Genomic DNA, 27,245 nt, shown 5'->3' with positions numbered 1-27,245 from the left:
TTGAATAGAGATGAAACCTCAATCTGGGAAATTAGCAAACTAAAAAAAATAGTTTCCTGGGGAGATACAAACGATTCACAGCAAGCAGCTATTGGGGAGCATCAGGCTTGCTTTCTGAGCTCAGGTCTGCCGGCGAGCAATGAATATTTTAAATGTAGCGTATACAGTGAACTTCTGAGCCCTGCAACACTTGGAGCCTTTCTGGACAGTAAAATCCAAGCCATGCGATGTATCAAGCCTTACCGCGTGGTCTGTATAGCATACCTACTTGCAGCCTACACGCAGCCCTCTGTCCTGGGCTTTGTCCTCCCCTTCCCCTCCTCTCTCCATCAGCATACTTAAAATAAGGGTCCAATATATCAAGGGATTGAACTTCATAGATTTAAAATGGAAACTGAAGGATTTGTTTTCACTCTAACGTGAAAGGAACAATTAGCAAGGGCGCACACCCCTTCCCATCAATAGGAGACTTTTCAATTACTTTGAAAGGCTTTGGATAAGGATCTAAAAGAGCAAAGACTTACTCCTAACAAAGATGCTTGAATAGGGTTGGAAAGCTGTTAATCAGACTCTTCTGGCACACTAGATGCTAAAACAAAATGACCGGCACACTTAGTGCCTTCACTTAAACTATACCATAGGCAAAGCGACGATTTTATAACTAAGGAATCCTGGAGGATAACTAGTCATTATTATAATTCTCACTACTTATTTCTAATGCATGTTAAAAGGTTATAAATGCAACTTATTTATTCAATCTCATGGCAAACACCTGGGAGAGTCCTTGTTTCAGCTGCCATCAGCTGTGGGAACGGGGAGATGAGAACATCTGCTGCTGGGGAGCAAGAGGAGGGGGATTTAGGGAGTTATGCTGAGCACGGCCTGGGTGAGCGTGGGGCCACTGGGATGTGCTGGTCCTCACCTGGGGGTTGGGGAGGGCAGTAAGGCTGTGGGTGCTCGATGCTATCTGACAACATGCCATCTAACAGGGATGCTCCTGCCACCCCTGTTCCTCGTCTTGGAATTTCATTTGGCAACTGAATGGGATTAAAAATCCTTACTATAGTATCAGGTTATAAAAGTACTTATTATGGTATTGGATTGCAACTGTGGTTTGAATTCTGGTGAGGCTATGAGACACCAAGAAGGGAAAAAGGAGTTACTTTTTGGGAATGTTTCACAGATTTTCATGTTGCCTGCTCAAACAATTGCCAGCATTTGGCATCCTGGCTAGTCGCAGCCATTTTGGAGTTGCCTATTTCTGTTTTCCTTTTCTTCCAGTCAGCTGGAGTTTTATTTTTCTTAGCAAGCCATTCTGTACTGTTATAGCTCTGTGGATTTTTTTAAAAAGCTTTGTAACGGAACTTTATTTTTTTTCTCTATGTAATTTGGTTTTGAAGTTGTCAGGGAACGTTTCTGTTAAGAAAAACAACAAATCCACCCATATTATGAATTAGTTTTATTTGAAGAAAATATAGTTCTAGATGCACCAAGATTAAGTTATTTGGCAATAAGAGGTTTTGGGTCCATTCCCTCTGGAATGACATAGTCCTGATGAAACAATTGCTAAAAGGAACTTGTTTTAAAATAACATGACCTGTGCTTAAAAGAAATTGGCCTCAGATAGTCCAGTAAGTTGCTTTTTCCCAGGCTTGCTTATTGTTTTATTTAAAAGCTCGTTCAGAATAGACCCACTAACTGTGAGCTTGTCTTTTCTTTGGCTTATAAAGGCTTTGGATTGAGGTAAAAAAGAGAAGGGATGTAGTAGGCAATTTTAAGTTGCCAATTTTTCTCATTTTAATATCAGTTTTGTTTGGCTTGTTTGCGTTGCGCAGATGAAGCTGTGGTACCCGAGCCTAAAACCCTGACGGTGTCCACACATCACTTTGGGCTGCTGAGATCCCAGTATCCAGCCCAGAAGTTTCTCTAGTGGGCTGAGGGCAAGACCTTGAAGTTTGTTCTTCATCATTTCATTCCTTTGCTGTCACTCTGGTTTGCCTGTGAGAGCATGATCTCCTGTGTGTCGGTGATGCTGCTTTATTTTGTGCCATAGACAGATGTCATCAGTGTTTTCTTACTTTTCACACCACGTTAATGCAAATACCGAACAAGAGTTGTTTTTAGTGAGTCCCCTTCCAGCTGGGTATGTCTTTACTCTTTTTTCCTTGGACCTAAACGGAACTTAAAAAAATAGTTATTTTTCTAAAAGAACTTGCCTGGAACCTGTGAGGAGCTTTATTGCTATTGCTCTCTCAGGGCTATAGATTTTCTTGCGAGAAAAAACAAGGAAATAATTGACGTTGTCTTTCCATTACAAACATCAGTCTTGAATCTCCAGAAGTGTTGTGTATTATCAATTAAGCTGTAATTTGAACTCTCCTTCATTGTGTATCTCTACACGTACTTACAGCAACATAGTTGGGCATTACAAGTGTCATTTTAATAGGCAATGAAGATTAAAGAGTGGTAGTTTACCAGGCAAGTTTCTATCCAAATACGTCGCACAACTTTGGCTTGGGTAAACCACTTGGGGTAGGTGGGACAACGCCTTGATAAGGAAATAACAGATGGTTGTAGCATAATTTGAGGCAGATTTTAAACCAAGCTTTGGTGTAGTTTTATGTTTTTTTCTGAAGCAAGGCAGGCAAAACCATAGGCAGCTACATAGAAGAAATTACCTTTACAAAAGTTTTTTTTACTAGCTGTGTAGTCTGGTCTTAATATAGCTAAGACACTTTTGTCATATGGCTTCTAGATGAACACCTATGTTACATCCGTAATGCAGAAGTAGACTCGTGGCTTACCCTCACCCTGGGGAGAAGCCATTTTTATTGTGAATTTTTAAAATTTTCTTTATATACGAAGGAGACTTAATGGTCAGGGTATTTTCTTGGAATTTGCAATAAGTGTATTGAGATGTTCTCACTGGTGTGACTTTTTGGGACAGAAATATATTCTTCTAAAGGAAAGAGCATTGTGGTGAAAGCTCTAAGATGGTAAACAAGATATCAGTACTTTATCACCGAACAGGGGACTATATACCCTATCTCTACTCTCAGCGGTTCACGGCGGTGTTGTGTCAGATTCGGTGTTTTTGTCATTTTGGGGACATCTGCAGTCATGACATGAAGCAGGGTGGTCCCCCCGTGTACGGGGCTGGACTCTGCCTCCAGCTGCAGCCCACTTCTTGGGCCGATGAGAGCAATGCAATAACATCTACTCAAGTCAGATTGCTCACTTTATGAAAGGTTAAACAGTTACATAGCAGTTCTTAATCTGATAAAACGAATTTTATATTAGCTTCAGACTCCAGCCACTATTTTTTTTTATTTTTGAGAAGTGTAGTGAATTTTTTTTTTCCAGAAATCCATATATTTTTGGACCAATCGTTATGTTAAATATTTTTGAGATCCCAGTATCCAGCCCAGAAGTTTCTCTAGTGGGCTGAGGGCAAGACCTTGAAGTTTGTTCTTCATCATTTCATTCCTTTTCTGTCACTCTGGTTTGCCTGTGAGAGCATGATCTCCTGTGTGTCGGTGATGCTGCTTTATTTTGTGCCATAGACAGATGTCATCAGTGTTTTCTTACTTTTCACACCACGTTAATGCAAATACCGAACAAGAGTTGTTTTTAGTGAGTCCCCTTCCAGCTGGGTATGTCTTTACTCTTTTTTCCTTGGACCTAAACGGAACTTAAAAAAATAGTTATTTTTCTAAAAGAACTTGCCTGGAACCTGTGAGGAGCTTTATTGCTATTGCTCTCTCAGGGCTATAGATTTTCTTGCGAGAAAAAACAAGGAAATAATTGACGTTGTCTTTCCATTACAAACATCAGTCTTGAATCTCCAGAAGTGTTGTGTATTATCAATTAAGCTGTAATTTGAACTCTCCTTCATTGTGTATCTCTACACGTACTTACAGCAACATAGTTGGGCATTACAAGTGTCATTTTAATAGGCAATGAAGATTAAAGAGTGGTAGTTTACCAGGCAAGTTTCTATCCAAATACGTCGCACAACTTTGGCTTGGGTAAACCACTTGGGGTAGGTGGGACAACGCCTTGATAAGGAAATAACAGATGGTTGTAGCATAATTTGAGGCAGATTTTAAACCAAGCTTTGGTGTAGTTTTATGTTTTTTTCTGAAGCAAGGCAGGCAAAACCATAGGCAGCTACATAGAAGAAATTACCTTTACAAAAGTTTTTTTTACTAGCTGGGTAGTCTGGTCTTAATATAGCTAAGACACTTTTGTCATATGGCTTCTAGATGAACACCTATGTTACATCCGTAATGCAGAAGTAGACTCGTGGCTTACCCTCACCCTGGGGAGAAGCCATTTTTATTGTGAATTTTTAAAATTTTCTTTATATACGAAGGAGACTTAATGGTCAGGGTATTTTCTTGGAATTTGCAATAAGTGTATTGAGATGTTCTCACTGGTGTGACTTTTTGGGACAGAAATATATTCTTCTAAAGGAAAGAGCATTGTGGTGAAAGCTCTAAGATGGTAAACAAGATATCAGTACTTTATCACCGAACAGGGGACTATATACCCTATCTCTACTCTCAGCGGTTCACGGCGGTGTTGTGTCAGATTCGGTGTTTTTGTCATTTTGGGGACATCTGCAGTCATGACATGAAGCAGGGTGGTCCCCCCGTGTACGGGGCTGGACTCTGCCTCCAGCTGCAGCCCACTTCTTGGGCCGATGAGAGCAATGCAATAACATCTACTCAAGTCAGATTGCTCACTTTATGAAAGGTTAAACAGTTACTTTGCAGTTCTTAATCTGATAAAACGAATTTTATATTAGCTTCAGACTCCAGCCACTATTTTTTTTTATTTTTGAGAAGTGTAGTGAATTTTTTTTTTCCAGAAATCCATATATTTTTGGACCAATCGTTATGTTAAATATTTTCTAGCATTGCATCTTTTTTTTTTTTTTTTTCCTAAAAGCACCATTCATATTAGTTGGAGAATACTGCTGCCTACCAGAATGTGAAAATAGGTTTCATTCAATTAATGAACTGGAAACAGGAAGACATTACATAGTAAATGAGGTTTACATATGATAATGTTGGATTTGTCATGTAAAAGATTGCTTCCTTTCAGGGAGCTGAAAGGACTAAATTTTGCTTTTTTACAGATTGTACAACGCTAATAAAAAGAGAAGGCTCTATGGAAAGCATAACAATAAACTAAATCTATAATTCTAATGAGCAGAAAAAAAGATGATGATATTTCAATACACATGTAGGTCAGAGTTAGGTAGTAGTATCAAAAGCTAAAGGCTCAATCGTAGCTTTGCAACAGACTCCGTATGTAGAGCAGCGTCTCTCCTATGCCATGAATGATGCATGATGGGTGTGGAGGAGGAGCTGAGGCTTCACCTACTCCTTGCCCTTTTGCCCCCATTTCACTGGGAATAAATGACGTCCAGTGACCAGAAAGCAATGAGCCCCTACCCAATGCTGTCTGAAAGCTGCTTTCCCTCGCAGGTTGTACCAGGTTGGGCAAGAATGTTGCCTGGTCCGAGGCAAGAAGAGGTGGAGCAGTGTGGGTTTTACTTATGATGACTCTTTTTCTTCAGTAATATATGGTATCTTTTTTAATCAAGCCAATTAAACTAAGGTAGCAACCAATAAATATTCTCCTTTTAGTTCAGTATCGCCACCTGTTATGATCCAGTTGTAAGTCTTGTACGATTTGTTTGTTTTTCTTAAAGTTGATCTCATAAAAGGGATATTATAGAATCTTGGTACTTTTTAATATGGAAGCAGAAGAAATATTGAAAATGTGATTTGAGGATGAAAAGCTCAGGAAGTAGAAGGGAAATAAAATCTGAAAGGAAAATCTTAAAAGATGTCACAAGTTGCAGATAAGCCTTATTGTTCTGTATGCTCCGTCCCACCCTTTCTAAATGTGTATTGGCAATGTTTCTAGGCTTTTTTAATGTGTGTTTTAGCCAGCATGGTAGCTAGATGAGTTTAATTTAACATTCATCTCTTGCTCCACGGGGACTATGGGGTTATTTTGTCTTTAGTAATTCCCCTTTGGTAGTTCCCATCTCCGAATTTACCGTTCCTCCCATCGACCTGGAGCAAGTGAAGCTCCGGTAGCCCCCAGCACTGGGGCTGTGCTGATCCTGCCCTCCTTTCTCTAGAGGGAAAGAAGCATGTGCAAGTCCTCTCCTGTATGTTTTTGTGTCATGGAAATTGTCTTCAAATCTCAAAACAAATGTGCTAAACTTCTTTGCCAAAAAAAAAAAAAGTCTCTTTCTGACTTTTCTTCTGGAGGACATCGAAGGCAGTTAATCAGTGTGCTTGTAACAGTAGCCTTTCACCAACTGGAAGACCGTTAATTATATCTCTTCCTAATTTTCTCTTTATTAAACTAAAGAGCATCATCCTATTCCCGTGAGTCATACTTCTTCAGCCCTGACCGTTCTTGCTGTTCTCAGCTGGACTTTGTTTCAGTCTTTCCAGTTTCTTTGCACGTTTTTTAAAAATATGAGCTCAAGACGGGACACAGCGTTCTAGCTGAGGCCCCATCTTAACGAGGGTAGGATAATTACCACAGTGGTCTCATGTAAGATGCTCTTGTTAACAAATCCCTGAAATTACCTTTTCTGGAGCAGTTTCATTCCTTTGATAATGAGCTCATAGGCCACTACAACTTTGAAACTCTTTGCTGTAATACAGCTCCCTTACTGGCAATTTCCCATTTGCATTTGATTTCTCCTCTGCAAGTGTAACACTTTGCACGTGACTTTATTGAATTTCATCTTAATTTCGGATCATCACTCCAAACTGTTAATATCTTCTTGGATTTTGATCCAGACCTCCCAAGGGTTCCCACCATCCCAGCTCCTCAACGTTGCAAATTTTATAAATGTAATCTCTTTTCCCTTTAACTGAGTCATTATGAAAATATTGAACACAGCTGGAGCAAGGGCAGATCCCTGAGGAATCTCACCTGAAATTTCCTCCTGGTTTGACAGTGAACCGTTGATAACTACTCCTTGAGAGCAGTTTTTCAGCCAATTGTTCCCTCCACCTTATGGCAATTTTATCTAGTTCTAGACCATATTTTCTTAGTTTTATTACAAAAACGTCATGTGAAATAGTATCAGAAAGCTTACTAATAACAAGATGTATCACATCGACTGCGTCTCCCTTATCCACAAGGCCAGTTATCCTGTCAAAGAGGGAAATTAAATTGGAGAGCTCTGTGCATGAGACTTTTTTTTCAATCAAGCCATTTGAGTTATGACCCCTGCAATATTAGATAAATTTTTCAGAAATAACAAACATGCTGTTTTTTTCTAGGCTACCGCTGTAAGATGGTTTGCTTGTTTGTTGTTTGGGGTTTTTTTGTTGTTTTTTTTTTTTTAAATAATCTGGTGATGTGAGATTAAGAATAATGGTTTGAAAGCCAAAAGCCATTATCTGACTGTTACCAAAGACAAAAATTAGGGTGGGAGCAACAAGCCTTCCTCCATAATAGTGTTTTCTCCATTTCAAGCTGATCAGTAGGAAGTGGATTTAGAAGTGCTTTAAATTATTTCACATCATTTACTGGTAATCTAACCAGCATGTACTGCATGTACCCTAAGTGCTGATTTTTTTAAAAGCATAAGAGGAAGAGCAAAAGAACTTTTTATTCTAAGTCATTCTGTAATTTACACATTTTTGTATCAACCCACTTACTAGTGCCATACATAAGTGTTTCCTCTGAACAGATTTAATTTTTAATTTTCCTGAATCAGTGTTAACCAGGAAAAAGGTAATTGTTGTCAAGAGTATTCAAACTGTCAGAATATCATTCAATCTAAAAGCTGTTAGAATCTGTGCAAAAGTAATTACTGAAACTCTATTCAACTGTAATAATAACCTGCCACTGATGACAGCAATTACTGGGGAAAGTGTAATAGAAATCAAAGGCGCATTTTTCTCTGACAAGTACATTTCTAACTAAGGTTTACATTGGTTGAATAGTGTTGACAATGATGATGTGCTGTATCACTCTTAATCACGGTTGGCATGATGTTACAGTTTGAACTGCTCACTGTTAGAGGGGGACTAATTGTGTGTTTCATTTGACACTGTCCATGCTTTCCATACATAGGAATATATATTATAGATGAGCAGAGTTTAAGTGTTGTGCCTCATTGCCTGACTCGCATCCTTTTTAAGTGTAGGTTATAAGTACTTTTGCATTTAACATAAAGGCTCCAATTAGAATTGGGATGAACCAGTTAGGTCAACTTCTAGTATGTACAAAACACAGAGGGATGGGAAGAAGCATGGTGGCAAAAGTCAGCACACCTTCTTCTTCCTGGCTAATGAAGGTCATGCAGAGTCCTGCTCCTGGATTTACCTCCCTAGGGCGTATAGCTGTCTGATGAAATAGACTTGAGAAGATGGTTCTTCGGTGCTTCAAGTTAGTAAGAAGTCACTGAAGCAAGGAGGCTGCTGCTGCTGCTGTTGTTATTGTCAGATCTAAGTGTCAATGCTTCCCTTCGACTCAAATAAAAAACAAGGCTTACATTGGCACACTCAAGGTGCCAGTAGGAATAGTTGCCCTGGCTGTGGTGGACTTGTGTTAGGAGAAGATCTAGCTGTATGCATTATTTGGAGAGGGATAAAGAAAGGACATCCTTCTTGACAGCATTTATTCCTCTGTTGATGAATTTTGCCCACTTTTTCAGCAACAGATGAGAAGTTTCCTCCAGAACATTTCCCTGCTGTGAGAACTCCTTAGGAACAGCTCAGTTTCAGAATAATCCATCCCCAAATCTGTCCCAGTATCCCTCATGTGTGCCTCCCACAAGCAGCCCCGTTTCTGAGAACAAGCTCAGGAGATCTGTCCTTTGGGAGCACTACTGGGGTAGGTGTCCAGAGTGCCAAGTGTGTTGGTCCTGCCCAGTCGTTCTCAAAATAATTCCAAAAACATGTTAAGACATCACGGAGGGAGCTAATTTTAGCAGGTTTTTTTGTTGTCTTTGGGCCCGTCACAGTAACTTTAAGGATTGAACATGTGCAGGAGATGATGTGCAGGCAGTCTGGGGCAAAGATAATGAGAGCAGTTTCAGGATACACCGATGGTCAGGTTTTCATGCAAGAAATTAGGTCCATTGATTTTTATAGAGTGGAAGAAATTAAGATAACTGGGTGACATTGTGCAGTTAATCGCATTTCTCCTGTGAGGGTTGTTTTGTCCTTCGTATATTTCCACAGACCATAAGCCCACGTTCACTACAAAGGCCAAAACTCATTATTATTTTGTGGCAGAGCCAGCTACCTCCACCACCAAAACTCAGTAGGAAAATGCAGTGCAGAATTCAGGTGGAGAGTAGGGAGACGCAGAAGTAAACAGTCTTTCGGAGGCCACTAAATGGGCTATATCCGTTAAAGTTAATCCAAACTGCATGCAGAACCTTTTTACGCTTCCAGGAGGCTTTCTGAAATGGCTTTTAGGTGGTGCCACATCGCAACGAAATCATTGACCATCCCTGCAATACTGTTTCCCAAAGATATTTCTGAGCTTTTAGAAACCACTTGCACACACTTTAATGTGTGAGTAGTCCCGGTAGACTCCTAGGATGATGTGGACTTAAACGCATGCCTAATTGTTCACTGAATCAGGGCCTTGCTTGGCTCCAGATAGGAGACTGCCAGGAGGAGTTCACTGTATCATTCTACTTATTGCGCTAATTGCCTGTTTATGTTTTCTGACAGCCAACACTACCCGATAATTTTTATAAACAGAGGCTCTTTCACAAAATCTACTAAATAAAAGTCACCGCTCTTGAAAAACAGAATTATTTTAAAGGAAACTTGATATTTCCCCTCCGATTTTCCTACTGATGTTTAACAGTTGCATCAGATTGGGTCCCTGGTGCTCTGTTAACATGTGGCTCTCTTATTATAACATAACAATAATGTAATTCAACTGAAAACATGTGTTAAAACACTCTTAGATTTTGTGCACACCTTATTAATTATACTAACTGCAAAATGATGGGGTCTTTGACAATCGTTTCTATAAACTCTTTGGGTTTCTAAAATGATGGACTACCTGAATGAAGGTAGTGCTTTTCTGGTTTATTGAATGGTTGCAGGCAGGCGTTTGCGTAACTAGGTGATACGTATATTTATGTACACCGTGCTGATAAGCAGTCGCACTTCATCCCTTAGTTGAAATAAAAGACATGAGAGTGACTAAAAACAAAAACACGCCAGGACCTCCTCCCTGATCAGAGTTTTCTACCTAAGAGAGGAATAACGTGAGCTGCGTCTGAACTACCCGAGGAAACAGCCCGTGCAAATTCTGTGCTCAGCATTGCTCTTTGCTAATTACAGATGCTGGATTCTTCTCCTCAGAGGGCTGCAACCACAGCAAGGTGGCACAGGCACTCTGCCATGCGCTGGGTTTCCATACGGCTCTTCCCATAGGATGAAAGCAGCCGGGGCTCTGCCTCCGTGACCGTCACTCCACCGGTGACATTGCTGGTGTGACCATCAGTCATCCTTTCTACAAGGTAATGACAGACAACATAGAGTTTGACAGCCTTCTTCCTTACAGAGTTCATGCAAACTCTGTTGAGTTTGTGTGCTTCTGCAGTTTGCACTTCCATGTCCAGGTGGAAAGATTAGGCCGGTATCTGTGCGACTTGCAGGTGCAAATGTGTGAACTACATACATAATCTATTATACAAAAGGGTTGCGAACTCTCCCCCTATACCCATGCAAATGTGTTTGGGAATTTAGAGACATTATTGCTACTGATGGTTTTCCCTATACCCTTTTGCCTTTCCAATGCTACACTTGCTGGCAGCGTGTAAGAAATCCCCATCATCAAGTGCTTAGAACTTAGTCTCCCCCAGATTAGGACTTTGGTTTAAAAAGAGATAAAGGAAGTAACTGGCTTTTTTCCTTCCATGTCCTTAAAGGTTCATATTTTAAAGCTTTCCTCTGAAAACCTGAGGGCCATAATTATTATTTTTTTTAAAAGCAAGAGAGCTGAGATTAATGGAGATCATCTAGATAACATAAATCCATTGTCTCAAGAGAGCTGAGACTTTAAGAAAAATACTAATGATCACAACTTTCGGATAAAATTATCAAGTCTGACAGTCCAGTGTGCTTGCTAGAAAATTGTAAAGTGTAAATTATAAGGCTTTTTTGAAAATGGCAGATGCAAGAGACCGCATTTTAAACCCAAATCTCTTCCACTCGTTCTTCCAGCCCTTTCCCCTCTCTCTCCCCCTTTGTTCCAGCTCTACTTTTTTGTTGTTGTTGTTGCATTTCACCATTGCCTTCTCAGTTTGCTTTAGCAGCAAACAAAGGAACTGGTAATTGCCAAAAAAGGGTGGGAACAAAATTTGAGAGAAGCCAGAGGAAGGTGGGCAGCAACAGCAGAACCGTGGCTTGTTCCTCCAGCCCAGCCCCCCCCCCCCCCCCCCCCCCCTGGGGCCGGCGGTGCTGCCGGGGTGGGCTGCAGACACGAGCGCTTGGCCGGGCGGCCTTCTCCGGTCACGTCACCCAGGCACCAGTTCACCGTGTCTGGATGGCAGCTGTACCCTGCCTGGAGCTGGTACCCCTCCTGGTTTCGTACAGTGGGGAAAAACCAGGAAAACAGAGGAGCTGCTTCGGGGATCTACCTCTTTCAGGGTGATTAGTGCACACCCGTGGGCTTAAATGTCTCTTCGGTTCCCATCGCCTAGGACTCTGACCTTTTTCAGCATTTTACATTCCTTTCACAAGGTTTTTGCTGTTTGGTTTTGTGTTTTGGGTTTTTTTTAAATATTTATTTCATCTGATGGTTAACATGAGATTTCACTCTTATGGCAAAGTGTTGCTACTTGCTGAATTCATTAGCATCGGTTGAAGCTGCACAACTGACTCTTGTTCCAGGGGTGTCAAATGGAACCATATTTATTACTTGTTACTGAAATTTCTTATCTAAGCTGAGGCCCGAAGCTGCTATCAACTGGTAGTTGTCCACTACTATCTAATAATGCTATACTAGTTTACACGAGCTGAAAATCTGCTCAAAAGAAGAAAGCAGTGGTGGGGATTTGTTATTGGAAGTCGACTTCTCCAGAGGCTTCTCTCACTACAGTAGGAGGCTGAAGAGGAATTAAAAAACTAAAAAACAAAACAATAAAATGGAGTGAAAGTGCCTGTTGTATGATTAGGCTTCTGGAGACCTAGAGCAAACTATATCCAATGGAAATGAGATAAGATGCCCTTTGACTGTAGATCAGGCTAATAGCAACAGCCCATTTTCTCCTCTTAAATACTGCACGCACTCTGCAGAGCTGAAATAGCCCTAGAGCTTTGGTTTCTCTTTCTGCAGGGATGCTCCATCACTGATATTTTCGCTTTTATACCAAGTTTACTTTTAGTCAAATTGAACGCCTAATACGCAGGAGTACCTGAATTAAAGATGCGTCATTACCATCTTATCCTGGCGTGACCACCTCAAATGGACAATCGTAGAGAAGGTATCCAGGCCAGGGATGAGACTTCAATGTGTGGCAGCAAGGACAACATCTGCCTTGCATATTTCTACTTGCCTACATAATCATGCATAGCTTTCTATTGTTCCAGGAGTTACTCAAGCATATAATAGAGTTTCAATGAGTTCAAACCTCCTGTTTTAGATGGTGTTTTAGTGAGGAGTTTTTCTGCCTCAGTGTGGATTAGATGGTTGGGGTTTTTTTTACCAGCCCTGTCAGATCCAGGGAAGCACGTGGAGAGAGCGTGAAGGAACTCATGGATTGTAAATGCTGACTACGCAGCCTTATCACAAATTTTAAAACGTAGGAAACAAAAATATTACCTGGCATATACTCGTGACGCCTGCCCAGTAACCCTCTGTCTGTTAGTGAGAAATAACCCTCTGGCCCCAAATGCCTCTTGTGCCGTACACAGATTCTGCATTCGCAGGTGGAGTTTCAATCTGGTGCAAATGAACTCGCCTGGCAGAGCCAGGGCTTCATCCAGGGAATGGCAACCCCAGACAGGATTTGTCCCCCAGGGTTTTACCTGGTAGTTTGATTTGCAGATTCATAATGATGCTTCAAGGAATCGATTCAATCTTGCTGGGGTCGCATAACGAGTCATGGGCAGTGATGCTGGATCTAAAGGATCCTGTCTCCCGAGCCCTGTGCAATTTCCGTCATAAAAATTTAATGGGGAAAAATGATTACAAATAATATATTAAGTGTTTCTGGGCCTACGTTGTAGTAAATACTTTTAATTTAAGTACACAAATGATTGACTCGTGAACCAGGAATGGGAACACGGTATGTGTGCCAGCTGAGGCAATACCCACTTTGGGCTAGTCGATGCCATCCTCCCTGCCAGCGGTTGCCTCTGTTAGCCTGCTGACCGAGTAATGTGTGCTCATGCTCCTAACTCCTCTCAGCCAGGTTGGTTTAAACTGTTTGAATTATTAGTCCCAGCTATCCCAGTGATTGACTCGTGAACCAGGAATGGGAACACGGTATGTGTGCCAGCTGAGGCAATACCCACTTTGGGCTAGTCGATGCCATCCTCCCTGCCAGCGGTTGCCTCTGTTAGCCTGCTGACCGAGTAATGTGTGCTCATGCTCCTAATTCCTCTCAGCCAGGTTGGTTTAAACTGTTTGAATTATTAGTCCCAGCTATCCTAGCTGATTTTTTTTATTCCCCCCCCCGAAGAGAATTAAAGTGCTCATTTGAACTGCTTTGCCAACAGATCCGTTCAAAACCTCCAGCAAGCGGGTTTTAATGAGCAGCTGGGGGAGTAACTTCTTCCTGGCACAGGCTGCTCCTAAAGAGGCTATCTGTGCATATCCTTAAGACATTTTAAGAGACTGAACATTTTTATATCTTTAAATCATATTAAAAGTGACTTCAGGTGTTGCACTGCTTTAAGTCATTTGATTCCTTAAGACTGCATGGTGCCCACATCTGTCATTAGCCCATCCTTTTAATGATCAAGGCTGGACTGTTCAAATGAGCTTAAGCAAGTTAGCACTCAAGTCCCTTGGGTAGCCAGCAGGACAGATTTGAACACATCAGTCCTGCTTCTTAATTAGATCCCAAAATCTCAAAGTAAAAATCAAGTGATGTTTTAAACAATCCTTGTATAATTGCTATCTTAGTTAATTTTTTCCTAAGGATTTTCAACCTTGATTTAGAAGATTACATCAGTTGTGCACTTAACATTAAGCATGTAAATAACCTCATCTCTCCACAGCAATAATTTAAGCAGCCGTTAAGTCATATGAACACCTTTGGAAGTTAGGTGAATGCTTAAATGTTTTGCTCAATAGATGTCTAACATTAAACAGGTATTTATGTGCTTTGCTTCACCAGGGCCTTGAAGATATAATTTAAGTAGATGGGTGTCTTCTCTTAATGACTATAATAAAAGATCAGTGAGGGAAGGTGGTAGGAAAGTGTGTCGGATGCAGTGGTGGTTCTGGAGAGTGCAGGAATGGATTAGAAAATTTTCCATCTCTCTTACTTTCATTTTTTAAGCACATAAAAAAGGAATGTCATCCTTTTCTTCAGGTGAGTAAATAAAAGGACTGCTTTCAAAACAGCTGCATGTAAATTTTCAATTTCTTTCTGTGCATTTGGTCACTTGAAGAAAAAAACAAATCTGTCTGGCAGGCAGATGTGCTTTGAGACTCTTCTCTGTGCTTCCTCAGAGGGAAAATGTTTAAAAATGAAAATAAACTCGCTAAGGGCCATATGACGCACGGTGCTTTTTTAGCCGTTGTTCTAGTATACGACCCATCATTCTGCCTTAATACATGCACAGCAGCAAGTACCCGTGTTATAGAAATCGCAAACCTGTGCTGTTTGTCTTGTGTTTTCTCCAGTGGACAGCATGCCATTATTGTCACACTCTCTGGTTATATTTAATGCAAGGAAGATACAAGTCCTTTAAAAAAATGTCACTTCAGTGGTACTCTATGCATTTTTATTCCTGAATATTAAGTTCCAATTTTTATAGCCTTAGCTCAATCTGTGGCTTCATAAAACATCATAAATTGGAGCTTAGCTTTACAGGCAAGCAAGATGATTTGATAAGCATGGGATTGCCCCTACTACATCAAATAATGCTTCCTCTCTTGGTACCCAGAAGCACTGAGTAATGGCACTGGTTCAGTAGCCAGCCAAGAGATAGAAGAAGCCCTATGCAATTAACTACTTGCATCTTGTCTTTTTTTTTCCAAGGGGGAAAAAATGAGAAAAGTTCTTTTAAGCAGGTATTTTCTTCTAATTTTACCTCGTAGCGGAGTCAGCTAAGTGCAACCTCTTGTCAGCACGATCATTATCTATAATTTACATGCAAGAAGCAACAGAAACTTTTAGGATGAAATGAATGTAAAACCAGAAACCTCTGCCTGTTCCATCATCCAGCCTTGCAAGTACAGTAGCTATGTCAGTGACTGTATTAAGAGCTATTAAAATGGCTTTGATGTATTGCTGGGTTTTGGTATGATTTTCTAGGTTTTATTATTCCTCTGACTATCATTTGCTATTTTTAAATGGAATCTACTATTATGGGATATGAGCAGTCTGTCCTTCAGAGGAGACTCTGCACCAATAGCCCTTCTGCTCATCTTCAGTGGCGTGTACAGGGGGACGCTAACCATCCCCTGGTAGTTCAGTGTCCTACCCACCATTTATACTATTTATCATCAAAGAAGATTCTGATATTCAAGGTTGTGTGCAGGCACAGGAGCTGCATACATAATGGCTCTGCTGTTTGGTGCTGCAGCCCGAGAGCTGCGCGGGTTTAACTCGGTGAAGATCTCCATCGGTGCTTACAAACCACCGCTGGTCCCTTTGGCTCAGCCCCTGTTAGCAAGTGGTGTGGCCCAACGGCAGCTGAGTGAAGGAGTCGGTGCTGGTCTCCCCAGATTCTTTTCCTTGGTCCAATCTTACTCTCCTTAGATAAACGACCTTTCTCCACCCGTGGTCACGTAGCGCTCGCTCAGCCACAGCCGCTTCATGGGTCTGCTGCACGGGGTTTTGGCAATGTTTTTCCACAAAGACCTGCACAGTGTGTTAAGGCTAATTCAATACCCGGGTGACATGTAGCGGTGAGGAAAACAATGAGATTATTGAGAAAAGAATAGCATTTAATGAACGCTGAAATGTATTATTCCTTTTTGAACAGAGCTGCCTAAAAACTATTGATTTCGCTACCCACAGATTTCTAATAATAAAAAATTTAAAGCCTTACTATCATTCCACCAAATTGGGTTTATTTCCAGCATGACTGAACTCATAAATTCATCAATTAGAACTATGGGACTCAGATCCTCCAAATTAGCAAATTCCTCTTCAAGTCTAACAAAACGCGCTGTTCATCTGCACCCGCATCTTGGGAGTCGGCATTGCTTAGTGAGAAAAACAAACTGAAACTGGTTTGCCTTGTTCGGTGTTCGGCTGCTCTTCTTTTTCCCTCTGGCTCAGCCATCTTAATGAACCCCTCCCCATGCATACTTATTTTCGTAACTCTATTTACAAATATTCTTATGTTACATCTCTTTGATCAAAATTAACGATAATAGGTTGTTTCGTCCTTGCCTGTCACTCTAATTAACCTCCCATTAAATTTCTTGGGTCGAATCTGGAATGACAAGTCTCTAGTAGCAATATCAAGGTACTTCACCTGGCCCTTGAGCCACTCTGTTGCAGCTACATCTGCATTCATTTTTACTATTCATTTGGCTTTTTTTTTTTCTTCTTTTCACCACTGATAAGATGTCACAAGAAGACTTTTGGCCAAGCTGCTGGTTTTCCTTGCAGAGCAGTTACCCAGTGTATTGCTGGCAGTGCCTTTAGGGGGAAATACATAAGTTGCAAATCAAGCTTCCAAAAAAACAAACAGCACTTCTGATTAGTATCTCATATTGTTATCCTTCCTGCTTCATTTGTTTTCCAGATGGGCGAAATAAAGGTCAACAACCCTAGGGCAACGATCTGATTTGAAAGAAATGTGATTTCTGAAAGGGAAATTTGCAAAAATAGCCATAACCAAGAAATGAGAAACATTTTAAGAAATTGGCAGTTCAGACTAATCTTCTCTGTAGTTTATCTTCGTGAATTGGTGATATTTTATTGTCCATGCAAATACACTGATAATCCAGTCCTGTTCCTTTTGTGGCATTTTAAAATCATTTTTCTCTATTCAAATTTTGATATTACTGTCATAGTGAACAAGGAGATAACGGGGACCTTCATGCACTTCGTTAAAAAAGCAGCACATTGGAGGCTACAATAGCCATAGTTTCCCTGGAGGGGGAAGTTGGAGCTGCCACGTCCCCAGGTTGGCTGGGAACTGCTCTTCCCACCATCCATCCCCTCCCGTTCCCCTGTGTGCCTCCCTGTGTGCTTGCTCCAGTACATCGTGGGATGCGCTACGCTGTGGGCTCCTCCTGCATCCTTTGTGGCTACTCATAGGTCAGGCCAGCGCTGCCCATCGCTCCTCCAGGAGGTCACCAAGTACGGCACATCCATTGCACGGCGAGGAGGGCTCACGGCAGAGCTGTGACCGGGAGCATCCCTCCACCGCGGCTCACCCACTCGGTCACGCCCGGGATCTCGGGAGCCGCTGCCTGGCTCCCGTGCGTGCCTCCTCCTAAAATCTGGGTCATGTCTCCCTCTAGGGGCTCGCAGCGAGGATAAAACCCACGTTCCCCTGGTAGAGGAGACTTTAAACACGCTGCGAGTCTCCTTTCGGCAGCGAGCCTATGTCAGAGAAAAAAGGTGTTTAAGCTTGTAAAGGCTGTAATGTAATACGGAGCGTGTACCCGTGGAAAATGCAGGTTAAAAGTTTTATGTTAATAAAGTTTTCTGGCAGAAATCAAATTTCTGCCTCCTATCTGGCCTATGAGGAGGCTGAACTATAGGCCGACGTGGTTTTGTTGTATGGATGAAGGTCCAAGCGGTTTTGTCTTTGCTCTGGGCCGTGTCCCTGGGCAGGGCAGGGGGTGCGTGCTGGCCGTACCCTGCACCCCAGACCCGTGCTGGGTGCCCGTCACCATCCCTGCAGCATCCTTAGGCACTTTGGAGGCGGATGCTGCTGTCTGCTGGGGAGAGATGCTCTTCCAGAGGGTGCTGCTGGGTGCTTTGCTGATCACTGATACAGTCTTAGCGTAGGGACAGGGGAGAGGATGGGGACATGGACATGGTCCCCCAGAGCAGAGAGTGAAGAAGAAAATTGGGTGGAACATCAGGCTTTTATTTCAATGTTTTGTTGAAATGGAAAACTAGCAGTGTCTAATCGGTATGATACAGTATTTAAACAGAATTCATCAAGCTAAATTTTGAATTTGCAGTTTAATTTGACACTGTTGTGGACTTTCTGGATAGTTTGTGTTTTCTGTTTTTACAGTAACAAGAACAGTGGGAATTTTCCCATGTTTAGTGGCCAGGCAGCTGTGATAATCATTCTGTGCCACCATTGACCTGATATTGATCTGAAACTCTGGAAAGAAAAGAGGTCTAATAAATAAATATAAATCAATAAATTCAATCAAAATATAAAAGACAGTCTTCCTAGAGGCACAAGTGGGAATTGCAGAAATTGAAAGGCAGCCCATGCAATTTGAATGACTCTGCTGGTTTTGTGTGAGAAATCAAGTACAGCTCTCAAAGACCTCACTTTAATTAGGGGACACAGAGATTCATTTCACCTCCTGTAATCATCTAAAATTTAGACTAAGGCTTCCTCAACAGTCAGCTGAGAGATGGGACGAGTCATCTTCTGGAGGAGTGTGTTCATTAGCGGCGGTGCATGATCATCTGGACAGTAAGTGCCTAATTTTTAGATGGCCAAAGTTAGGTGCAGTTCATCTCATCCCTCTTGACAATTGCTTCGTGGGCCTTTGCAGCTGCTCCCCGAGGAGGAGCAAAGAATCCTGTTTACCACAGCAATTATTTACATTGAGATGATTTCCCATTGCCTGAAAGTAATTAATCTTTTTTAAATTATGATCGTTCAGTCGGGAAAACTAAAGATCTCTATAAAGATGTAGTGGCAGCGTTGCTGATAAATAATCTAACAAACTTTTGAAAAAGCCAAAACCAATTTAGGTACAATTATTTTTTCATCGACTGCCGTGTAAATCAGGAATAGCTCCTGAACACCCAGCTTGCACACCAAAGACTTTGCATGCAGTTCATATAATGCTTACAAGCCTTTGGGTCTTGCAGGATAACTTCACTGGTGCTATGAAACCAGGATACGTCCGATAGATGCAACGCCTACATAATAATTACTACTTGCTTGTTTATATTAACCCTAACTGAATAATATAGTTACGCTCAAAATGAAGCAGAAGGATTTTGCTGATTTGGGGGCCTGAGGATATCGTGTACATGTCTGTGCTGCAAAATGAAAGACTTTGCTCCAATACGAGCTCTTGCAGCCTAATGGGAAAGACAGACGACTGACTGTGAAAGCCTTGTATTGGGGCTAGAATAAGGAAAAAATACTCCACGATTACCAGGAAGTCAATCCTTATTTGGTGTTTTTGCTGAATATGCGTTATTGCTATAAAAGCAATCTCCCGTTACCACGAGCCCTGCAGCATGCTCTGGCTTTGCCCTGAAGCGCCGTGTTCAGGTAATAGCTCCCAGGAGAGCAGAGACCTGCGGATGGTGGGGCAGGGGTTGTGATGCAGGTGCTGGGGCAATCGTGCCTGTCCCACCCCAGGTGCCACCTTCAGCAGATCTACGCCAGGGAAGCAAAGCATAGATGCAGGAGGTGTTTTACGTCGTCGCTTGTCTCCCTTCCGCCTGTCCCAGAGAGGAGAGCTGAGGGTAAGTTTAGCTCTTAAATTTTCCTTTCTTTCATTTTGACTCTCCTGTGTGTGGATGTTTTGGCTGAGGTCCCCTCTCTGGGGTGGTGGGACCAGTCCTGGCTGCGAGGTCTCTCAACCTGGAGGTCCCCCATGGCTCCTGGCTGCTCCCTGACCATTGAAAGAGAAGTATTAGAATTAATTTTGTTCTCTTTATGTATCAGGTAAAGAATATATTTGAAGGAGATGAAAATAGCGAATGGCACAGAACTGGGGGCAGGCGGTCTGTACAGAGGGAAAGCTCGTTGGGTTAGCGACGGCATGCTGCAGGCAGGGCACGGGCAGACAAATGTGCCTTGAAACCAACCCTGACAAGCAGTGAGCAGCGAGAGGGAAGGCTCCACCAGCGCGTTAAGAAAAGCCTGTGCGTGTGTCCTCCGGCACTGAGCAGGAAGGAGCCAGGCGTTCGCATGGGCAGGTTCAGGGATGTGTAAATAAGAGGTAGTAAATATAAGCCAGAGAGAATGATGCCGGCATTGCGTTAGGGATGGAAAGTGACTTTTTCAATTTTTTATTTTTAGTTACAGAAATTCAGAGCCAGATCTAATAAAAGGTTTAGTATCTAAACTGGGTTTAGCATCTGAACTGGGCTGTCCCGCTTGGCAGTGACGTTTGAGTTCAGGCCAGGCAAGGACAATGCTGGGGCTCAGCAGGGCAAGGGGACCCTCGTGGTCCCTCTGACCTGTCGGGGACGCAATAAGCCTCCGATTTCAATGGGAACAGAGTCGCTGTGACTTCAAGAAGGTGGCCCAAGTCCAAGTGTCTCTGGCAGTGTTTTGTGGCTGCTGTGGGTGCTTTCTCAGATTTTCTGCTGATTATGCTAGAGCAATATTGCAAGGAATTTATGCATAATGGACATAAATCTCGCTATACGAGCCACCTGAGAGGCAAGAAAAATGGTCTCTGTCAAGGATCTACATACAGAAATACATTAAACAACAGCTCTCTGTAGAGCAGGAGCTTCAGTTTCGAATGTAGGTTTGGGGGAATAATGAAGAATAAAATTAGCGCTTTGGTAATGCATGAAGCCTTTTGGGGGGTTTTCACTGGCAGATTTTTATAGCCTTAAAGGATAAATGGTGATGATAATAAATTTTTCTAACTTTTAAACCGATCTTCTAAAGGAAGATGCAGAAAGCTTTTCCTGCGCCATTGTAGCGCTGGAAGAGCTGTTCAGCTGGGAGTTCAGACCAGCGTTGTAACTTCCAATTAGCAAAACATACATTAAAAGCGGCTGCCTACCGGGATGGGAGGGCTTCTGATGGCCGTGATGAATGGCTGCGCACCCCGCGCTATCACTCGCATTTCAGCACAGGGTCTTAACAGGGCGGTTCGTGAATCGTCCACACAAACTTTGTCCAGCCCCGCTTATCCATCAGAGGGGAGATGCCTTTTAGCGTGGGACTGCATCTGTTAATTACGCTGCCTCTTCTCTTTGACCAGAGCAGGCGTGATATTTTTTTAGTGACTGAGAGTTGCCAAATGGTGTTGATAAAAGGAGTGTAAAAACAAAATCGTAAAATGAAAGCGCACTCATTTCTTTCAATGTGTTAGTTATTACAAAGGGAAGCGTGATGTTATTAAAGTGTGTACGAGCCTCTTCCCGTCACATTTCTGTGGCTCTGGCTTTGTTATACATATTGTCATAAATTATTTTGTTGCTATAGCAATACTTTTCTGTGGGCCTAATCCTTTCTCATTTGCAGTGAAGCCTTTTACTTTGCTCTCTCAGTGCAATGGGGGCCTTTGCTTTGGCAAATTACCTTTCAAATTACATCTTGAGGTTACCTTTGCTTTTGCTTTTCAGTGCTAATCTGGATTAGGGAATTCTTAATTTGGGTTAAAATGGATTTGGAAATTCTTAGTAAAATAAGTGCCAAGAGATCACATCTGTAAAACTCTAATATATATCATGTGCATGTCTGTATATATATATGTATGTGTGTGTGTCTGTATCTTTGCAATCAGAATGGGTTGTCTTATCCTATAATGTCTCCTGTATGGAGAGGAAAGTGGTGGGGAAAAGAAACATATGATAAGAAACTCTGTATGCTCCACATTTACAGATTTCTGAATTGCGTTCTCACTATAACCCTTCTCAGCATGTAAAAAATATCTCTCAGTCAAAAAATTTTTTCCCAGCCATGCAGCCGGAGGAGCAGCAGGGAGGATCGCGGGATGGCACAAGGTAGAGGCAGCGAGCTCTGATGGGTCCCAGCATTGGTGGCTTTGTTCTAATCCATAATTTTTCTTCTTTTTCTGTCCTCTTTTTTGCATCTTTTTTTTTGTGTGTGTGTGCGTATATATGTGTGTGTATATGTGTGTGTGTATGTTTTTTACAGTGCTCACAGACCAAGTATCTTCCTGTCCCTCATGCTGGGTCATTGCAACTCTTAGCAATCCTTTGCTGTGTGGTTCATGGAGCAGCAACAGGGGTGACAAGATTTAAATGCCAAAAGAGATACTTATGATTGTATACTGTATGAAAGTCAGATTCAAGGCGAAAGGATTAACTCGTTTGCTTTGTATTAAGTAATACTTATTAAATAATGTTCTCTTATCTTAATTTTTAAATGGACAAATTTAGGAATGAGACCAGGCTCTGGATGATATTTCCTTAATACCCTAAAAGAGTAATTATAATACCAGCTATGTTGCCACAAGCATGCAAAAGTAGTAAGCATGAAAGGTTAACAAATATAGCTCGAGTTGTTGAGCAGCAGAAAGCTGCTATTGAAGGGCAACAACGAGCTGGATTCTGATACTATTACTTCAAATAACAGCATTTAAAGTCCAGCACTGAATTCATTGCAAAGGTCTGAAATTCGGCCAGAGGGTCTTGGGTCAGTGGCAAGGGGTGCCTATCAACCACAACTGCCTCGTTAGGCTCACGCAGATTGGCACGCATTTGAATTCAGCCAATTTATTCATGGTTGCTCCTATAGGCACATGTATTCAGATGCATCAACTCTTTCAACTATTCCCATTTGGGTAAAAGCTTCCAGCTCCTCCAGCCTTCCTAGCTTGACAGATGCAGGTGTCTTAGCTTCTGCTGCACTGCTTTAACACCCTCATGTACTTCTTCCTTTATGAACAAGGTCCCTCCTACAGTGAAATGAAACCCTGATGTCTCCCTGTTTGAATGCTCACGGTGACAGTGGGGTAGGATGGAAGAGGTGGGCGCAGTACGGATGAGTGAGAGCCGTAGGCATAAGGAAGAATAATTAATTTCTCAGCTTAAGAAAGAGAAAATACAGAGGGGGTCCATGAGTTACAGGTTTTTTTCCCCTGAAGTCTGTTGTTTCTAACTTCCTCTGAATTTAAAGAAAAATACCAGCATTTACGGATAGAGAAACAGACTCCCATAGCCGCTGCTGAGGCCACCTCTGGAGCCACCGTGGCTTTCTCTGGAGATCTTAAATTTCCTTGGCTTCAGAACTCTCTGTGTTATTTAAGCTTGTAGGATGTTCCCACTATGTATACAGAATACAGTTTTAACATACTGCCTTAAGTATAATTGGAGGGGGCTATTTTTGATATCTAGTGTAATAATTTCCCCTAAGGGCTGCATGACTGTACACCCTTTGACCAATCTCTGGATATTTGCCTTTTTCTCCCCTCCTCCAAATGATGTCTGGTTTTAGTTCCTAAAATCCTAAAATGCGGACATTTTATATAAGGTTTAAATATTGTTTTAGTTTGGGGAGGGGGGGAGAAGCCTAAGCAGGTATATTAATATTCCAGAGGAATTATTTTATTTGCACTAATTTCTCTCCTTTTATCATGATGGGTTGTCTGGCTTTCTCTTCTCGATGTTATATATACACTGAGTGAGGGAGCTGCAGAATTGCTTCTGAGGGTTAAAGAACAGAAGGGAGGAGGAGTCTGTTCCGTGTGTGTCAGATCCTGGATCTGAAATATCATAATGACCCAAAGCCCTTTCTGAGGCGGTGCAAACAGGTTAAGCAAAAAAAGAAGTGTGCTGAGTTCATACCTAAAGTCCTTTTGTTAAATTTCCACTCGGTGTTTGCTCAGGCTCCCATGATACCTGACCTCATATCCATCTCCATCGAGTACCTGAATAATACTTCAGTAAACTTGGTGCTGTGAATTATCTTTCTAGAATAAGATTTCCAAATGTACATTTTTGGTAGATGTTTTAGCAGTCTTTTTTTTCATACTGTGTTACGTGTTTTGAATACTAATTTTGGTGACCAATTAATTTTTATCATGGCCATATAACCGAACTAAGATAAGCATCATTTTTTGTTGTTTATTTCCCAACACAACAAATCAATTTTACATGTTGAGTAGGAGGAAAAGTAACTGAAGCTAGGAGAAATATAGATAACTATGTATCTTTCTTAGGCCACAAAAATAAAAATATCTCACAGCTTTTTAATCATGGATTCTCAAGGTCTACATTTAATATCTGGGTTTTAGCATAATTAATTTCATAGCAGAGTTTGTAATCAAATTCATTAATTTTCATCAGAATGCAAGTGATAAATTGTTCTGGATAAATAATCATCCATCTATGCCATTGTCAAGAGAACAGCCCTAAGTTAGGCTTTGGGGCACTGGGAATCTTCCTGCATCCAGACTTGTTAGATGGGGGCATCGGTACCCAGCAGCCATCCCCGCTGCCACCTTCCACATCTCTGGCTGCTCCAAGTGCAGGTAATCTCACACCTTGACGGACACTGGGACATTTTCCAACAAACCAGGGGCAAACCACCCAACGTAGTCCAAGTCATCGCAAAATGGCGTATCTTGATCTGATCTTCTGTTACCTCTGAGCAATGAATACATATGTATGTTGCATTATTTACTCTCTATCAGCAAAATATAGGCCAGCTTTGAAATGCAAATAAGCTTCCTCATCTACCAGCCCAAGCGTGCAGTAGACTGAATCTACCAAAACGTACCATTTTGTTGTTCAGACAGTTTCATTATCACTGGCAAGCCAAGCTCACGGCGTTTTTCTTTGGGACTTCCAATGAGAAACAACCTCTGCTTTTCATTTGTTCTCCTTCTTCTGAAGTTTCAGGTTTCCTCCAGGTACCCTTCGCTGGTCTCCGTTTATCATGAAATTGATATACGTTGTCACAGGGCGATCCCAGTCATGTGCTGCGTCTGCTCCCTGAAGTCTCATATGGCAACGTGCTCTCAAACACTAACAATTTTCAGGTGGCGTGGCAATGTGTTCTGCACATGGTCTAAATTGGGGCTTTTCACACAGCCATCACATTTGCTTAGGAAGAAAGTGCCTTTCCAGAGCAGAAACACAACGTCATCCTTTCTAGTGCCATCTGGTAAGAATAAACTCTGTAGCAGAGTAATCTGTTGTCCCTACACATCCAGGCAGAAGTTCCCACCTTATTGCACCTGAAAACGTGTCTCCTGTAATGGCCATCAAATAGATTTCCAACACGTGTAGACAAGCCAGTAAGCGTTATTTTGATTCCATGGTAACCTGAGCAAAGAGTAAGGGAATCGGACAAAGAGGGAAGATGATGTTGCTAATAACATGAGTATTGGAAAAGAGGAAAAATATATCCAGTAGAGCAGATGAAGATAGATTATGAAAATACTAGACTTGAATCTGTATGCACAGCTTTCCAGCCTCATGGCTCAGTGGTATAAGAAAAAATCAGCTCTTCCCACAAATCTCTTTTTACTCCCAAAATAAAATTATTTCTCAGCATTATCACATCAGAAATAGTTGCCTCATACTCCTATCCCCAAATGTTTAAAGTTCCTGTCCTAATTTTTTGGCTACACAGTTTTTAAATGAAGTATAGACAGCCTTCTCAAGAAAATCAATTTTTATAGCCCTGTTTCCTTACCATCCTTTATCCTGGGTGGTATTCTTGGCTGAAATTCCCAAGGAATGTCAAAACTTAATTGTATTTACATTTGACAGCCCTAATCTTCAATCTGCAAGAGTCTGACTATGGTGGTGGATCCCCCGCAGGTGCGTGCTGCTGGTGGCAGCAGAGAGGAGCCCATCCCGCCGGGTCTGCAGGGCAGGCTATCTGCAAAACGCCGACAAGAAATGCGTCCTTTCCTCACCGGTGACATGCAGCCAAAGTGGGGTGCGGAGAAGCAAAATGGGTAATGTTGCACCACTATACCGCATAACAGTTTAGTGCTAGGAATGAAAAATGCTTGGCAGTTAGAGCTAGAGAAGGAATTAAAGAATGCAGATTTATTGATCCCAGTTGTTCAAACCGAATTCCAGCTCCGATAACATCTCTTTTCCCATGAGCTAAGATTTTTATGCTACAACTCCTCTTTTGGAAGTGCCTGGAATATTTTTCTGTTACTTAGTTGTTCATGCTGAGCTATTGATTTTTTCCTTGGCTCTAATCAGATGTTATTGTTTTCTCTTAATTTAGTTTTATAGCTGTTTAATGAATGCTGTTCCTAAATAGAAGAAGAAATCCAGAGGATTTAAGGAGCTAGAAAAACCCTTGGAATCTGATTTGTGGTGTATTTCAGGTAGGAGGGGGCAACTACTGCTAGCTCTCTATCTTCGAGAAGCCTACACAGCACCACAGATGAGATCATTTAGTCAGTTAAAAATCATTCTGAAGCAAAAACAACTTCCAGATGTTTCTCTAATTTTGCAGGACACTGAACTGTGAACAGTCGTTAAACTTTATCCCTTTTGCTTCCTGAGTTTTCAGAGGGCGAAACAGATAAAAGAATGTGGAAAAAAAAACCCAAACCACTGCTGAGCGATAATTGTGTAAGGGAAAACTCTGGACTAGATATGTTTATCGTGGGTATGGCCGAAGACAAAAGGAGGCAAGGTGCAAGAGTAAGGCCTGCGAATACAATCATTGTACTGACGAGTGAGATTAATCACGTGTCTTGCAGAAGCTCGGTGTTGGTAAAGTCAAGTGTCGGAAACCTCCCTGCAGAGAGAGATTTGTTCAATAGTTATCACTTTCCCTGTAGCTGGCTCTGATTGAGTCTGCGAGATTGAGATCTGTGAGATTGAGATCTGTCAGCAAAAAGGTTTTTGCTTTAAAAATTCATTTTTACTTGCTGAAGAACAAGCTCCTGAGTTGCAGTCCTTCCTAACCCTAAGTGAGAATCAAGTATAACCTAGCGGCCTTCTATGATGGAGTGACTACAACAGTGGACACGGGAAGGGCTACAGATGTCATCTGTCTGGACCTCTGTAAAGCCTTTGTCATGGTCCCCCACAACATCCTTCTCTCTAAACCGGAAAGGTATGGATTTGATGGGTGGACTGTCTGGTGGGTGAAGAATTGGTCAGATGGTCACATCCAGAGGGTAGTGGTCAACGGCTCAATGTCCAGATGGAGATTGGTGACGAGTGGTGTCCCGTAGGG

This window comes from Aptenodytes forsteri, unplaced genomic scaffold, assembly GCF_000699145.1.
Source record: "Aptenodytes forsteri isolate BGI_AS27 unplaced genomic scaffold, ASM69914v1 Scaffold72, whole genome shotgun sequence".
Classification (NCBI taxonomy): domain Eukaryota; kingdom Metazoa; phylum Chordata; class Aves; order Sphenisciformes; family Spheniscidae; genus Aptenodytes; species Aptenodytes forsteri.
This window is presented reverse-complemented; position numbering follows the sequence as displayed.